General features: G+C 48.6%; 1 long non-coding RNA gene across 2 annotated transcripts in view; it reads right to left on the bottom strand.

Moving 5' to 3' along the window:
* LOC121272035 overlaps window positions 1-14,301 on the bottom strand; it is a 105,084-nt gene that overhangs the window by 89,521 nt on the left and 1,262 nt on the right. The window lies entirely within an intron of this gene.

Here is a 14,301-nt window from a genome sequence, read left to right as displayed (position 1 = left end):
TAACCATCAGCCCTGAAAAAACTTCTTGAATTTGTTTCTCGGATGAGATATCTGCCCTCTCCAGTGGATGCAAAAGACCTCGTGCCATTATTTGAATATGAGCAGGGGAGTCTCCCTCGTGTCCTGACCAATATTTATTCCTCAATCGACATCACTAAAACAGAGTACCTAGTCATTATCAAATTGCTGTTTGTGGGAGCTTGCTCTGTGAAATTTGGCAGCCATGTTTCCTACATTACAACAGTGATTACACTTCAAAAGTACTTCATTGCTGTAAAGCAATTTGCGACTTGCACAGGTCATAAAAGGAACTATATAAAGATACGTTTTTTCTCGCTATGTATCACTGTTCCTTCATCATCACTGGATCAATATTCTGGAATTCCCTATTTAACATCATTGATGATGCATCAACATCACAATGACAACAGAAGTTCAAGAAGATGGCCTGACACCACCACCTCAGGGCAACAGGTTGTCTGCAATAAATGTGGTATTGTTTACTTGTTTTTTATTCATTCATGACGTATGGGCATCTCTGGTGACGCCAGCATTTATTGCCCATCTCTAGCTGCCCTTAAGGTGGTGGTGAGCTGCCTCCTTGAACCGCTGCAGTCCATGTGTTGTAGGTACACCCACAGTGCTGTTAGGCTGGGAGTTCCAGGATTCTGGCCCAGCAACAGTGAAGGAATGGCAATATATTTCCAAGCCAGGATGGTGAGTGGTTCGGAGGGGAACCTCCAGGTGGTCGTGTTCCCATGTGTCTGCTACCCTTGTCCTTCTAGAAGGTAACAGTCGTGGGTTTGGAAAGTGCTGTCTAAGGAGGCTTAGTGAGTTCCTGCAATGCATCTTGTCAATGATACACTGTGCGTTGGTGGTGGAGGGAGTGAATTTTTGTGGATGTGGTGCCAATCAAACAGGCTGCTTTGTCTTGGATGGTGTCTCAAGTGTTGTTGGAGCTGCAGTCACCCAGGCAAGTGGAGAGTATGCTATCACACTCCTGACCTTGTAGATGATGGACAGGCTTTGGAGAGTCAAGAGGTGAGTTACTCACGGCAGGATTCCCACCCTCTCACCTGCTCTTGCAGCCATGGTATTTACATGGCTAGTCCGGTTCAGTTTCTGGTCAATGGTAATCCCCAGGATGTTGTTAATGGGGAATTCAACGATGGTAATGCCATTGAATGTCAAGGAGCAGATACATCTTTAAAAAAGAAATAGTAACCTCTTATGGACACATTCTAATCTGTGTTTGTTTTTAAATATTTTGATGATTTCGTACCTTGCTTATTGTTTGTTTTTTTTTCAAACATTTGGTAGTTCTGAACATCAGTATTGCTGATAAAAGACACGTGTAAGCTTTTCGTCTTGCTCTCATCAGGACACTTGCAAGAAAACCAATCTTCAAACAACAATTTATACTCTGTGAAGAGAGTGCTGATTGGTTGGCAAGTGGCGTTGCCATGGAGAATGCACTACTGATGGTGATTGACAATGAACTGCCAAGCATTGTTGAAATTTAAGCCAGGTAGCTTGACCCTGATTGGTCAAGGCATTGCCCTGAGGAATGAGTCAGCAAATGGCTGTCACTTATTTTGTTTAGCTGAAACAGCCGCAATGTGTGTACATGTTCTTTCTGCCTGCAAAGAACAGGGCCCCATGTATTAATATATGTAGCTTCCAGTACACGCAAATACATCACATTGCGAGCCCGACTGACAATCTTAAATTGGTTGTCAGTGTAATTCTTAGCACATTGAAGATTATTTAGCAAATGTTGTCCAATCACAGAATCACATCTAAGTTTGGACACTGTGGGCAGAACTTTCCCCCCAATGGGGGGAGGTTCAGGAGCGGGCACGTGCAGGCCCGCCAATTAAGGCCCACCCAGCGTGACATCCACCAGGAGGGCACCATGCGCTCCCTGTCCGGGCGGGCGGGGGTGGGGGGGGGGGGGGGGGGGGGTATTCCCTAAGCCGAGAGTGCGCTCTTTCGTGCATGCGCATGAAAGAGCGCACTCATCTCCCTGAGGCTAAGCGCTGCCTCAGGGAGATCGGCTCCGAATTCAAAAATGTTAAAAATAGAAAAATAAAATGTCCCTGACATGTACCCTCATGTGACAGTATCACATGAATTGGGGCATGTCCATCACTTTTAGTTAACTTTTATTAAATTTTTAAAAACCTACATGAAACCTCATCCCGCCCGTGGATGAGGTTTCATGTTTTTTCTGATGCCCGCCAGGGCTCCCAGCCTGCCCGCCAATCTTAAGATTGGACGGGCAGGTCCTTTAACTAGCACAATTACTTTTTAAATGGCCTCAATTGGCCATTGATAGGTCAGTGGGTGCACAGCTGATTCGGCTGCACCTACACCGACCTGAAAATTAAAATGACGCACGGTGACGTCAGGAATTCCGCCCGATGTCATCCCGCATAATTTTATGCATCAGGGAGCAAGCCCCGCCTCTCTCTCTCCCCACCCCCCCACCACCACACCCCCGGACACGCTAACTGGGAAATCCTGCCCTGTGTTTTGAGTTTTACAAGCATGGGCTGGTTGAGTACAGTCTGTACCCTGCCTGTTGCGAATAGCTGCTGGAACATGCAGTTTGATACGATCCACCAGTCTTTGGTATATACGGCCTATATACTTAGCATCATACTGGCACTCATGAATGGGCCCGAGACTGTCACCTTCAGCCCTGAAAAGTGCCCAGTCTGCCTCAGTTTACCCTGGAAGGGCAAGGTATCTGAAACATTTGAGCAACAGGCGAAGCTAGCTGTTTCATGCTGCTACTGTGCAGTAGCAACACAAGTGGTGTTCGCCACTATCCGGACGCTGCCGTCAAGCCAAAAAGATGTTGTGCCTATCACACAAATGAGTGATGTGGTATATGAATTTCAGTGCATTTAGATAATATGCTTCTCTCTTATTCCTCTTGCCAAAATGAACAATTTTACTTTTTCACATTGTACTCCATTTGCCAGATCTTTGCCCACTCATTTGACCTATCTATATATTTTTGTAGTCTCCTTATATCCTCTTCACAACTTACTTTCCTACCTATCTTTGAGCCATCAGCAAATTTGGCAACCATCCCATCCATCCCTTCATCCAAGTCATTTATATAAACTGTAAACAACTGAGTTCCCAGCAATGATCCCTCATTACATCTTGCCAACCTGAAAAAGACCCATTTATGCCTACTCTCTGCTTCCTGTTAGCCAGCCAATCTTCCATCCAACATGTCAACGTGTTACCCCCTATACCATGAGCTTTTATTTTCCATAATAACCTTTGATGTAGCACTTTATCAAATGCCTTCTGGAAATATAAGTACTGGGAATAATGGGGTTACATTTGCTATCTTGCAATCTGTTCCTGTACAACTCCCACAAATGATTTCTTGCCTTTACCATTTCTCATCTCTACTTAAACCATTTCCACATACTGGTTTTCTGAACTTAGGTCATGTCTCTCTATTGTGCTAATACCATCAGTAACTAACAGAGCCACCCCTCCACCTTTTCCTCACTTCCTGTCCTTCCTAAATGCCCTATACCCTTTAATATTCAGGTCCCAATCCATGCTCTCCTGCAGCAATGTCTCTGTAATGGCTAACAATTTGTACTTATTTATTTCTATATGCACTCTCAGTTCATCTGTTTTGTTTCACAAGAACATAAGAAATAGGAACAGAAGTAGACCATTCGGCCCCTCGAGCCTGCTCCACCATTCAATAAGATCATGGCTGATCGTCTTGTGTTTCAATTTCCACATTCCCATCTAACCCCAATAACCTTTGATCCCCTTGCCTAACAAGAATCTATCTACCTCTGCCTTAAAAATATCCAATGACCCCCACCTCCACCGCCTTCTGAGGCAGAGAGTTCCAAAGTCGCACAACCCTCTGAGAGAAAAATTTCTACTCATCTCTGTCCTAAAAGGGTGACCCTTAATTTTAAAACAGAGCCCCCTAGTTCTGGACTCACCCACAAGAGGAAACATCCTTTCAATGTCCATCTTGTCAAGGCCGTTCAGGATCTCATATACTTCAATCAAATCACCCCTCACTCTTCTAAACTCCAGCGGAAACAAACCCAGCCTGTCCAGCCTTTCCTCATAAGACAGCCCGCTCATTCCAGGTATCAATCTAGTAAACCTCCTCTGAACTGCCTCCAACGTATTTACATCCTTCCTTAAATAAGGAGACGAAAATTGCACACAGTATGCGAGGTGCGGTGTCACCAATGCCCTGTATAACTGAAGCATAACATCCTTACTTTTATGTTCAATCCCTCTCATAATAAAGGATAGCATTCCATTAGCCGCCTTAATTACTTGCTGTTCCTGCATACTAACTTTTTGTGACTCATGTACTAGAACACCTAGATCCCTCTGCACCTCAGAATTATGTAGCCATTCTCCATTTAAGTAATACTCTACTTTTTTGTTCTTCCTGCCAAACAACTTCACGTTTTCCCACATTAAACTCCATTTGCTAGACCGTTGTCCACTCACTCAACCTATCTATATCCATCTCCAACTTCCTCATGTCCTCTTCACAACATACTTTCCTATCTACCTTTGTGTCATCTGCAAATTTAGTTACCATGTCTTCACTCCCGTCATCTAAACCATTGATGTAAATTGTAAAAAGTTGAGGCCCTGGTACAAACCTCTGTGGAACATCCTGCCAATCAAAAAAAAACCCATTTATGCATACTCTCTGCTTTCTGCCAGCCAGCCAATCTTCTATCTATGCTAATATGTTACCCACTACCCCATGCGCTTTTATCTTCTGTAATAATCTTTGATCTGGCACCTTATCAAATGCCTTCCGGAAATCCAAATACAGGATATCTACAGGTTCCCCTTTATCCACTGCGCATGTTACCCCCTTCAAATGCTTTGTGCATTCAGATACAGAGCCTTTAGTTTTATCCTTTTATTCTTTTTAAAACCTCTAGTCTCAAAATGGTGATATTGGTGGGTCAAGGGTGATGGGGGTGGAGGGAAGTTGGGGTTGAAGAGGAGCATAGAAAGTGGTGGAGTGAGTTTGGAAGGTGGTGCGCATCATTTTCCAAATCTGACCTTGACCCCGCATGTTAGTCAGTTAGTGAGACCCCTCAAGGTGGGAGGAGGGTTTTTTCGGGTGGGTGGAGTTCAAGGTCAGCACAAGTGGCTGACTAAAGGGACACCTTAATAATTATTAGGCAACCGGATATCAACCATGCTCAGCTGTGTTCTCCTCTCTATGGTGAAGCTCACACGACAGCAGGTTTGTTCCCGGCTCATGGGTCTCATAACAATGAGATCCCAGCAAGATGTGGAGCTGTCATTCATCCTGTGCCATTCACCATCAGCTGCAGGTAGGAGGCAGGGATGAAGGGAAGGAGGGAGGGAGTGGATACCTCCAAGAGGCACAGCTGGTGGATGGCAGCCAACTGCTGACTCCAAACCTCCACCCTCCCAGGTAAATGGTCATGGCTGACAAGGGATAATGTAGTTAGTCTTTCTAAGGCAATGGTCCCTCTATGGAGTCTCAAGGGTAGTGGAGGCAAGTGGAATAGTGTCAGAGGGAGGCTTCTTGCACATGGGTCTCATCATCCTGGTCAGAAAGCAATGTCTCCATATGCACTCATGTATGAACAGGAGGAACACCCATCTCCAGTCCTCCAGGATGTCCTTCACTTGGAAGGGCTGGGGTGGGGATGCCACGTCTAGATGGAGGCTAAGCAAATTATTTAGCACTTGCCGGCTGGTTTTGAGAAAGAGGGAAACCTGTAAAGCACATGCTCACTTTTAATGTATCACTTCAATTTGTTCACACATCCACTGAGGGGTCGATGATGCAGGCTGCAGCAACCCTGCCTTGGTAATGGCTCTCATCCCAATGGGGAGAAGGAAGGCCCATTTCTGGTTGACACAGGCCCTGAGCAGCAAGAGGCAGCGGGGCCTCTAGAAGGGAAAGATGCTGGTGAACAGGGTCCACTGCAATGGTGAGCATTGGCCTGACCAAGGGTGTATCGCCGGCGGTGCTCTTATCTAGAGATGAGGTGCCCTCGTATATCCCAGGATGTGGTTGCTCACATCTGCCATCTTCTCCTGTATGAGCTACGGATACAAGCACTCTGCAGGAGTAATGTGGAACTCCCAGCATGCACTGAGTGATTGGCTGTACGGGTGCCCTTTAAATATGGGACATTCAACCCCATGAGATACCAGCAGGATGGGCAACTGCCTGCCCGTCTTGCCATGAGATTTGCCATGTTTCTCACAGATGCATAATTAATGAGCTGAGCAGTGGAAGATCGCACGTGTTCAGCTGTCCCGCTGTCCAGCGGGAATCACACCGGCTTTTCTGCCCACCACTGGACTTAAGACTCCAGAGCTGTAGACTCTGCCCTGTGCCCACCACTGGACTTAGACTCAAATGCAGTAGACTCTGCCCTGTGCCCGTCACTGGACTTAGACTCAAATACAGTAGACTCTGTCCTGTGCTGCCACTGGACTTAGACTCCAGAGTGGTAGACTCTGTCCTGTGCTGCCACTGGACTTAGACTCCAGAGTGGTAGACTCTGCTCTGTGCCCACTACTGGACTTAGACTCCAGAGCAGTAGACTCTGTCCTGTGCCCGCCACTGGACTTAGACTCAAATGCAGTAGACTCTGCCCTGTGCCCGTCACTGGACTTAGACTCAAATGCAGTAGACTCTGCCCTGTGCCCGTCACTGGACTTAGACTCAAATGCAGTAGACTCTACCCTGTGCCCGTCACTGGACTTAGACTCAAATGCAGTAGACTCTGTCCTGTGCCCGTCACTGGACTTAGACTCAAATGCAGTAGACTCTGCCCTGTGCCCATCACTGGACTTAGACTCAAATGTAGTAGACTCTGCCCTGTGCCCACCACTGGACTTAGACTCCAGAGTGGTAGACTCTGCCCTGAGTCTGCCTTTTTTGCCAAAAACTAGAACCCAATTCACAAGCATTTGGGGAGAGGCTAAATTGCAAAACCCTGTGTACAATGCCTGACTGTGGCTTGTTGGGTGGTCAAAATATTCTCACCAACTGAATGATATTATTTAATTTGACCAGTAATATTCAATAACTCAACATCTAACAATATGTGACACTTTAGGAAGCAGGGTTTTACTATAAGCAAATCAGTGTAGATCTGTCAAATTCTCAAACAAAACTTAAAATGCAAAATATGATTAAACTTAAGAATAATATGAAATTCATATGACAAAAATAACAGACTGTAAGCGAGTGCTATTCACAGACCCGGTTTCATCAGGAAGTTTCCGGGGGTGAGAAGAACAATTCACAATTTTGTTTGAAATCAAATTGTTTCCAAAAAGCCTTTAAACAATAAGGACACAATTTGAAACAATGAGACAGTAAACGATGTTTTCTATTGAACTAAGTAGACCAATTCATTTTGTATAATAATTAATTCATTCATTCATGAATAAATTGTATATGTGCATATTTAATGAATTGTACGCTAATAAACTGTGGTCAGAATTTTACATTCGGGGATCGGGTGCGCGCTTGACCCGACCGAACGTAAAAATATTGTCAAATAACATCGGGCACGCTTCCCGGCTCCTCGTGCACGCGCTCAATGTCACGTCTGGTGGGTGCCGGTATTTAAAGGACCAGTTAAGGCCATTAAAAAGCCTATTGACCGTGATTTTACACTGCCCGTGCGATTTGTAGCTCGTCACATGGGAAAACGGGTGGGCAGGAATCACGTTTTAATCATTTCCTCATCCACGAGTGGGATAAAAGGCCCCCAGAGCAGAAGCACTTTGTCATTGCCAGTCCTTTGCTGTGTGAGTACAGAGTTGTCCCCGAGTGTATTGGCATCTCGTCTGATTGTCGAGCCTGCCTTTCAGCATCTCAGTTCCTCACCCTCCCCGGAAAGTTCCCCTGAGTATTGCAGCTGGGCGCTCCTTCACTTTCAAGGCACTGCTCCTCTGCATCCTGACTAATGGGGATAGTGTATCCCATTGGCAGAACCTCCTCTAAAGAGGAAGAGAGGGGCAGGAGGGATAGGAAGCCAGGTGAGCGCGGGCAGCATCCCAGGGACAGACCTTCAAGAGGAGAGGCACGGGCTCAGTTGGTGCAGGGCCAGCAGGGAAGCCAAGGTAGGAGGGCACACCGAAGACGCCACTACCCAGCAGCGAGAGTGTTCAGGCAGTGCTCCAACTACCTCCAGATGTCCGAGGTCCAGTGCCGCAGGAGGCTCTGCCTCCCCAGGGATGCAGTGACAGCAAAATGTCAAATGATAGGTCCGGAAATCTGCGTGGGCAGACACCTCATGCTGGTGGCTTTGAAGGTCCCAGTGGCCCTCAGCTTTTATGCCTCTGGTTCTTTTCAGGGCTCAATAGGGGATCTGTGCAGTGTTTCTCAATCAGCTGCACACAGTTGCATCAAGCTCATGATTGATGCTATCTCCAGGCACATCCACATGTTCATCCATTTCTGGACAGATAAGGAGAGCCAGGCAGATAGAGCACACGGCTTTGCTGTGATGGCCGGGTACCCCAGTGTCCAGGGTGTAATAGATTGTACTCACATGGCCATCAAGGTACCAGCAGGTGAGCTGGGAGCTTTCATAAACAGAAAGGGGTTCCACTCAATGAATATTCAGATCGTCTGTGACCACAGGACACAGATGCTCCATGTTCCTGCCTGTTACCCTGGGAGCTCACACGATGCTTACATCTTGTGGCTCTCACAGGTACCAAGGCTGTTCATGGCTCCTGCATGAGTGGATGGGTGGCTCCTGGCTAACAAGGGTTATCCCTTGAAGAGGTGGCTGATGACCCCACTCCAACTGATGCTGAGGAGAGATACAACAGGAGTCCTGCCTCCAGAAGGCCGTTGGTGGAGAGGACCCTCGGGCGGCTGAAGATGCATTTCAGATGCCTGGACCAGTCAGGGGGAGCATTGCAGTATCCTCCAGAGCATGTCTCCCTCATAGTCATCGTATGCTGCACCCTGCACAGCCTGGCTCTGGCAAGGGGGGACCCACTGGAGGCTGAGGAAAGCGAGGCAGCTCCACAGGCCACGGAGGATGAGTCAAGTGATGGCTCAGAGGAAGAGCCTGGGGAGGCGCAGGGTGGGGACCTCGAGGCAGAGGACAGGAACCCTCATGGAGGCAGGGGCACTTAGGATGCTTTGATACAGCAAATCTTCCGCTCAGCATCCAAGGCATCAACACCTGGTCAAGCCAATGGCACCGTCTCCTTCGCTAACAATCAATAAATGAGAACCCAAACCAGTGCGTCAGCACCACACAACGCAATACTTTTACCAGCCTGTGCTGCATCTGGAACCTATTCATACCATCCAGCCAACTCAGCCCATTGAAGTCAAACAAATCCTTATGTTACCTCACATGAACATACAAAGAACAGTGTCCATCCCCTACACAAATGTCAAAATAATTAATGCAAATAATGTCACCCGTGACACGCCCCTGTTGTGCTCAAGGTGCCTTCAACTTACATCTGCAGGTGCTGCTTCTTGGTGCCACCGCCCCCCCCCCCCGCCCCCCCCACCTCCTCACTGTCAGTGGCATTGGAGGCAGCTGCTGACCCTGTTGTTCTAGTGGCTCTGATGACCTTGGCGGACGTCCTCTGTCTGCCAGACGCTGAGCAGGCTCCACCTGGGAGGGTAATCCAAGGCTGGGCACTCAGTCATCGCGGCCTCTTCAAATGCAGTTGACACTGGCAGAGAGGCAGAGGAGCTGGTGCCATTGGCCAGAATGCCCTGAGAGGCTGCCAGTGTGAAGTGCATTTACACCTCCCTGCTCACCATCGATGGACAGGCACCCAGCAGAGAGACTAGGTGCCTCATCCACCTCTTACACTGGCAGTGACCCCCTGGGGTCAGTGCCTGTGTGAGAGCTTGCAGGTCCGAATGCAACCCCGGGAACCCCTGATACTGTTCCTGGAGCTGCCTCTCCATGAGAGTCGCCACTCTTTCAATGGAGGAGGCTGTGTGCTCGGTGTTAAGGATCAACACAGAACTCATGCTCCACATGAACTCCTCCATGACTGAGAACATGGCACGCAGACCATCTCAGATCTCTGCCAGATCTCCCCATGCATCCTGCTGGACATCCAGCGTCTGCCGCCTGATGGAGGACTCCAGAAGCTCGTCATCTTCCTTGGACACAGCATGGTCCTGGTCTCCAGCTATGCTCCCACTGTCAGCTCCCTGGGACCTCTCTGCTTCTGCCAGGTCCTCAGGCGAGTGTGATGTGCCCTCACTACTATGCATTACCTGTGGAGCCAAAAAACTAATGCCTACTGACATGTGAGTATCTGCACTGGCACCTGGCTCAGGGAGATGGCGTGATGCTGGTGCAGGTGTGATGCCTTCCTCAGGGCTCAGTGGGGGGTCCTCGGAGTCGCTGGTGGCTCCTGCAAAAGATCAGTACGTTCAATCGTCATAGTCACTATGCTGGGCGGGCTGAGGAGACAGTGGAGAGCTGCTGCATTGGTGCCATCTGTATTGGAGCTTCAATGGGCTCTCTGGCTATGACAGCTCAGTTACTGACGAGAGGAGCCCATTACGTTTCCAGTACCCACCGCACACGCACCTGTCACTTCACTCTTCCCTTCATCTGAGACCCCGTCTCACTGTGCCCGGAGAGTGAGCTGGCCAGTGGCAAACCAGCTCCACTGCATCACTCTCGTGCTTGGTGAGGGTGCACAGATTTGTACCCCTCCACCCATTGTACGGCACTCTGCAGCGTTGTGACTGTTCTTCTCCTGACAGAGGAAAATAGAAAACCTCATTATTGCTCCATCTCCCTGAAGGCCCTTTCCTTGTTCCCTCCCACCAACCTGGGCATCAGGCAGGCCATGCCACTGTGGCACATCTCACCCTGCAATGCACTGAGGCCAGTCATGCTGACACCCCAACCTTGGCAGGGCAGGGCAGAGCAGGGCTTCAGTACCAGTCGGCATATCCACTTTTAGACCCCTGAACATTCCGAGCAACGGGCACCTAAGTTTCTCTGCACAGGTCCATGCCATCTCTGCACTTACCCTTGCTGACCACAGAAGATCATTGAACCTTTTGCGGCACCAATGCCACATGCGACACACCACATCATGCCCAGTGACCTGGGCAGCAACCTCTGTCCAGGCCTTCTTGGTCAGGTGGTGCAGCCTTCTCTTGCTGTCCCTGGGCATTGGCCTCCTCAACCAACACTCTCGGGCATTCACCTGGAGAAAGGGGGTGGGCAGAGTGCCCACCTGACTTGCCCTCCCACCTTCCATGATCACCAGTTGTTCAGATCATGACTGCACACCAGGACACTTCTTAGACTGCTTCCAAACAGCTTCCTCAGCTTCCCCCACAACTCCTGGAGGCCTTCAGGGAGCTGCCTCTTCTGTTTTTGAACAACCTGCTGGGTCCCCATTGGAAAAACAAAATCAAAAATACCTGGAAAAATTCAGCAGGTCTGACAGCATCTGTGGAGAGGGACACAGTTAACATTTCAAGTCCAAATGACCCTTCAATAGAACTAAGGAAAAATTGAAAAGGGGTGAAATATAAGCTGGTTTGGGGGGAGGGGGGGGGGGGGGGGGGGTGGGGGGGGCAGGGGGTGGGACAGGTAGAGCTGGATAGAGGGCCAGTGATAGGTGGAGGTAGCCAAAATAAGTCACAGACAAAAGGACAAAGAGGTGTTGAAGGTGGTGATATTATCTAAGGAATTTGCTAATGGTGACATTAAGGGTAGAAAGCAGGACAAGCAAGGTACAGATAGCCCTGGTGGGGGTGGGGTGGGGGGAAGGGATCGAAATAGGCTAAAAGGTAGAGATAAAACAATGGATGGAAGTACATTTAAAAATAATGGAAATAGGTGGGAAAAGAAAAATATATATAAATTATTGGAAAAAGGGGATCAGAAAGGGGGTGGGGATGGAGGAGAGAGTTCATGATCTAAAGTTGTTGAACTCAATATTCAGTCCGGAAGGCTGTAAAGTGCCTATTCGGAAGATGAGGTGCTGTTCCTCCAGTTTGTGTTGGGCTTCACTGGAACATTGCAGCAGACCAAGGACAGACATGTGGGCATGAGAGCAGGGTGGAGTGTTGAAATGGCAAGCGACAGGGAGGTCTGGGTCATTCTTGCGGACAGACCGAAGGTGTTCCACAAAGCGGTCACCCAGTCTGCGTTTGGTCTCTCCAATGTAGAGGAAACCGCATTGGGAGCAACGAATGCAGTAGACTAAATTGAGGGAAGTGCAAGTGAAATGTTGCTTCACTTGAAAGGAGTGTTTGGGCCCTTGGACGGTGAGAAGGGGGGGGAAGTAAAGGGGCAGGTATTGCACCTTCTGCGGTTGCATAGGAAGGTGCCGTGGGAGGGGGTTGAGGTGTAGGAGGTGATGGAAGAGTGGACCAGGGTGTCCCGGAGGGAACGATCCCTGCGGAATGCCACCGGGGGGGTGAAGGGAAGATGTGTTTGGTGGTGGCATCATGCTGGAGTTGGCGGAAATGGCGGAGGATGATCCTTTGAATGCGGAGGCTGGTGGGGTGATAAGTGAGGACAAGGGAACCCTATCATGGTTCTGGGAGGGAGATGAAGGTATGAGGGCGGATGTGCGGGAGATGGGCCGGACACAGTTAAGGGCCCTGTCAACCACCGTGGGTGGAAAACCTTGGTTAAGGAAGAAGGAGGACATGTCAGAGGAACTGTTTTTAAAAGTGGCATCATCAGAACAGATGCGACGGAGGCAAAGGAAATGAGAGAATGGGATGGAGTCCTTACAGGAAGCAGGATGTGAGGAGCTGTAGTCGAGGTAGCTGTGGGAGTCGGTAGGCTTGTAATGGATATTGGTGTACAGTCTGTCACCAGAGATTGAGACAGAGAGGTCAAGGAAGGGAAGGGAAGTGACGGAGATGTCAGAAGCTCAACACAAACTGGAGGAACAGCACCTCATCTTCCGACTAGGCACTTTACAACCTTCCGGACTGAATATTGAGTTCAACAATTTTAGATCATGAACTCTCTCCTCCATCCCCACCCTCTTTCCGATCCCCCTTTTTCCAATAATTTATATAGATTTTTCTTTCCCCACCTATTTCCATTATTTTAAATGTATCATCCATTATTTTATCTCTACCTTTTAGCCTATTTCAATCCCTTCCCCCCTCCCCACCCCCACTAGGGCTATCTGTCCCTTGCTCATCCTGCTTTCTACCCTTAATGTCACCATTAGCACATTCCTCAGATAATATCACCACTGTCAACACCTCTTTGTCCTTTTGTCTATGACATCTTTTGGCTATCTCCACCTATCACTGGCCCTCTATCCAGCTCTTCCTGTCCCACCCTTAGACCAGCTTATATTTCACCTCCTTTCTATTTTTCCTTAGTTCTGTTGAAGAGTCATACGGACTGGAAACGTTAACTGTGTTCCTCTCTGCAGATGCTGTCAGACCTGCTGAGTTTTTCCAGGTATTTTTGTTTTTGTTTTGGATTTCCAGCATCCCCAGTTTTTTGCTTTTATCTTTGAGTCCCCATTGGACCTGGCACCCATTGTGTTCCCATCCCCATGCACGGAGGAACCAACCGGCAGTCACGGTTCATGTTGGACAGGCCTTAACTGGCTTCTCAGCGTAATACCGCAGTCACAGCTTGATCTCAACTGGGAACGGGTTTTATATCCGCTTACAGCTGCATCGAGTTTGGACGCACCGTGAGAGTAAAATTCAGGCCTGTGTATACCAGCTAACTTTGTAACTCTTTCGAGTTAAAACCAATTAAACAAAATTAACAAAATTGGGATAAATCAGGCACAGCCCCTAATTCAGGTCAGCTGTAAAACCAAGAACAAATTTCAAAGGAAACTTACAAACTTTAAATTAAAATGTGATTAAAGGTGTCTACAAAACACCCCAGTCCCCGCGGTGCCCACCAAGCACGGAAGGCCTCGAGAGTGCCAGCAGACACCGCGTGCTCCCTCTCCAGGGACATCCGGCCACGAACGTAGCCGCGGAAGAGGGACAAACAATCGGGCAGGAATCCCCTGTCGATCGCCCGCTGCCTGGACCTGTTAGTAGCCAACTTGGCCAGGCCCAGGAGCAGGTTCACGAGGAGGTCCTCCTCCTTCCCGACCCCCTTCCGCACCGGCTGTCCATAGATCAGGAGCGTGGGGCTGAAGTGCAAACAAAACATCAATAAAAGGTTTTTCAAATAACTAAAAAGGGAGTGCAGCCTACCACACCCTATATATGCATGGTCCACGGACTCCACAAGACCGCAA

This window comes from Carcharodon carcharias, chromosome 32 (genome assembly GCF_017639515.1).
Source record: "Carcharodon carcharias isolate sCarCar2 chromosome 32, sCarCar2.pri, whole genome shotgun sequence".
NCBI classification, from domain to species: Eukaryota; Metazoa; Chordata; class Chondrichthyes; order Lamniformes; family Lamnidae; genus Carcharodon; species Carcharodon carcharias.
This window is presented reverse-complemented; position numbering and strand designations above follow the sequence as displayed.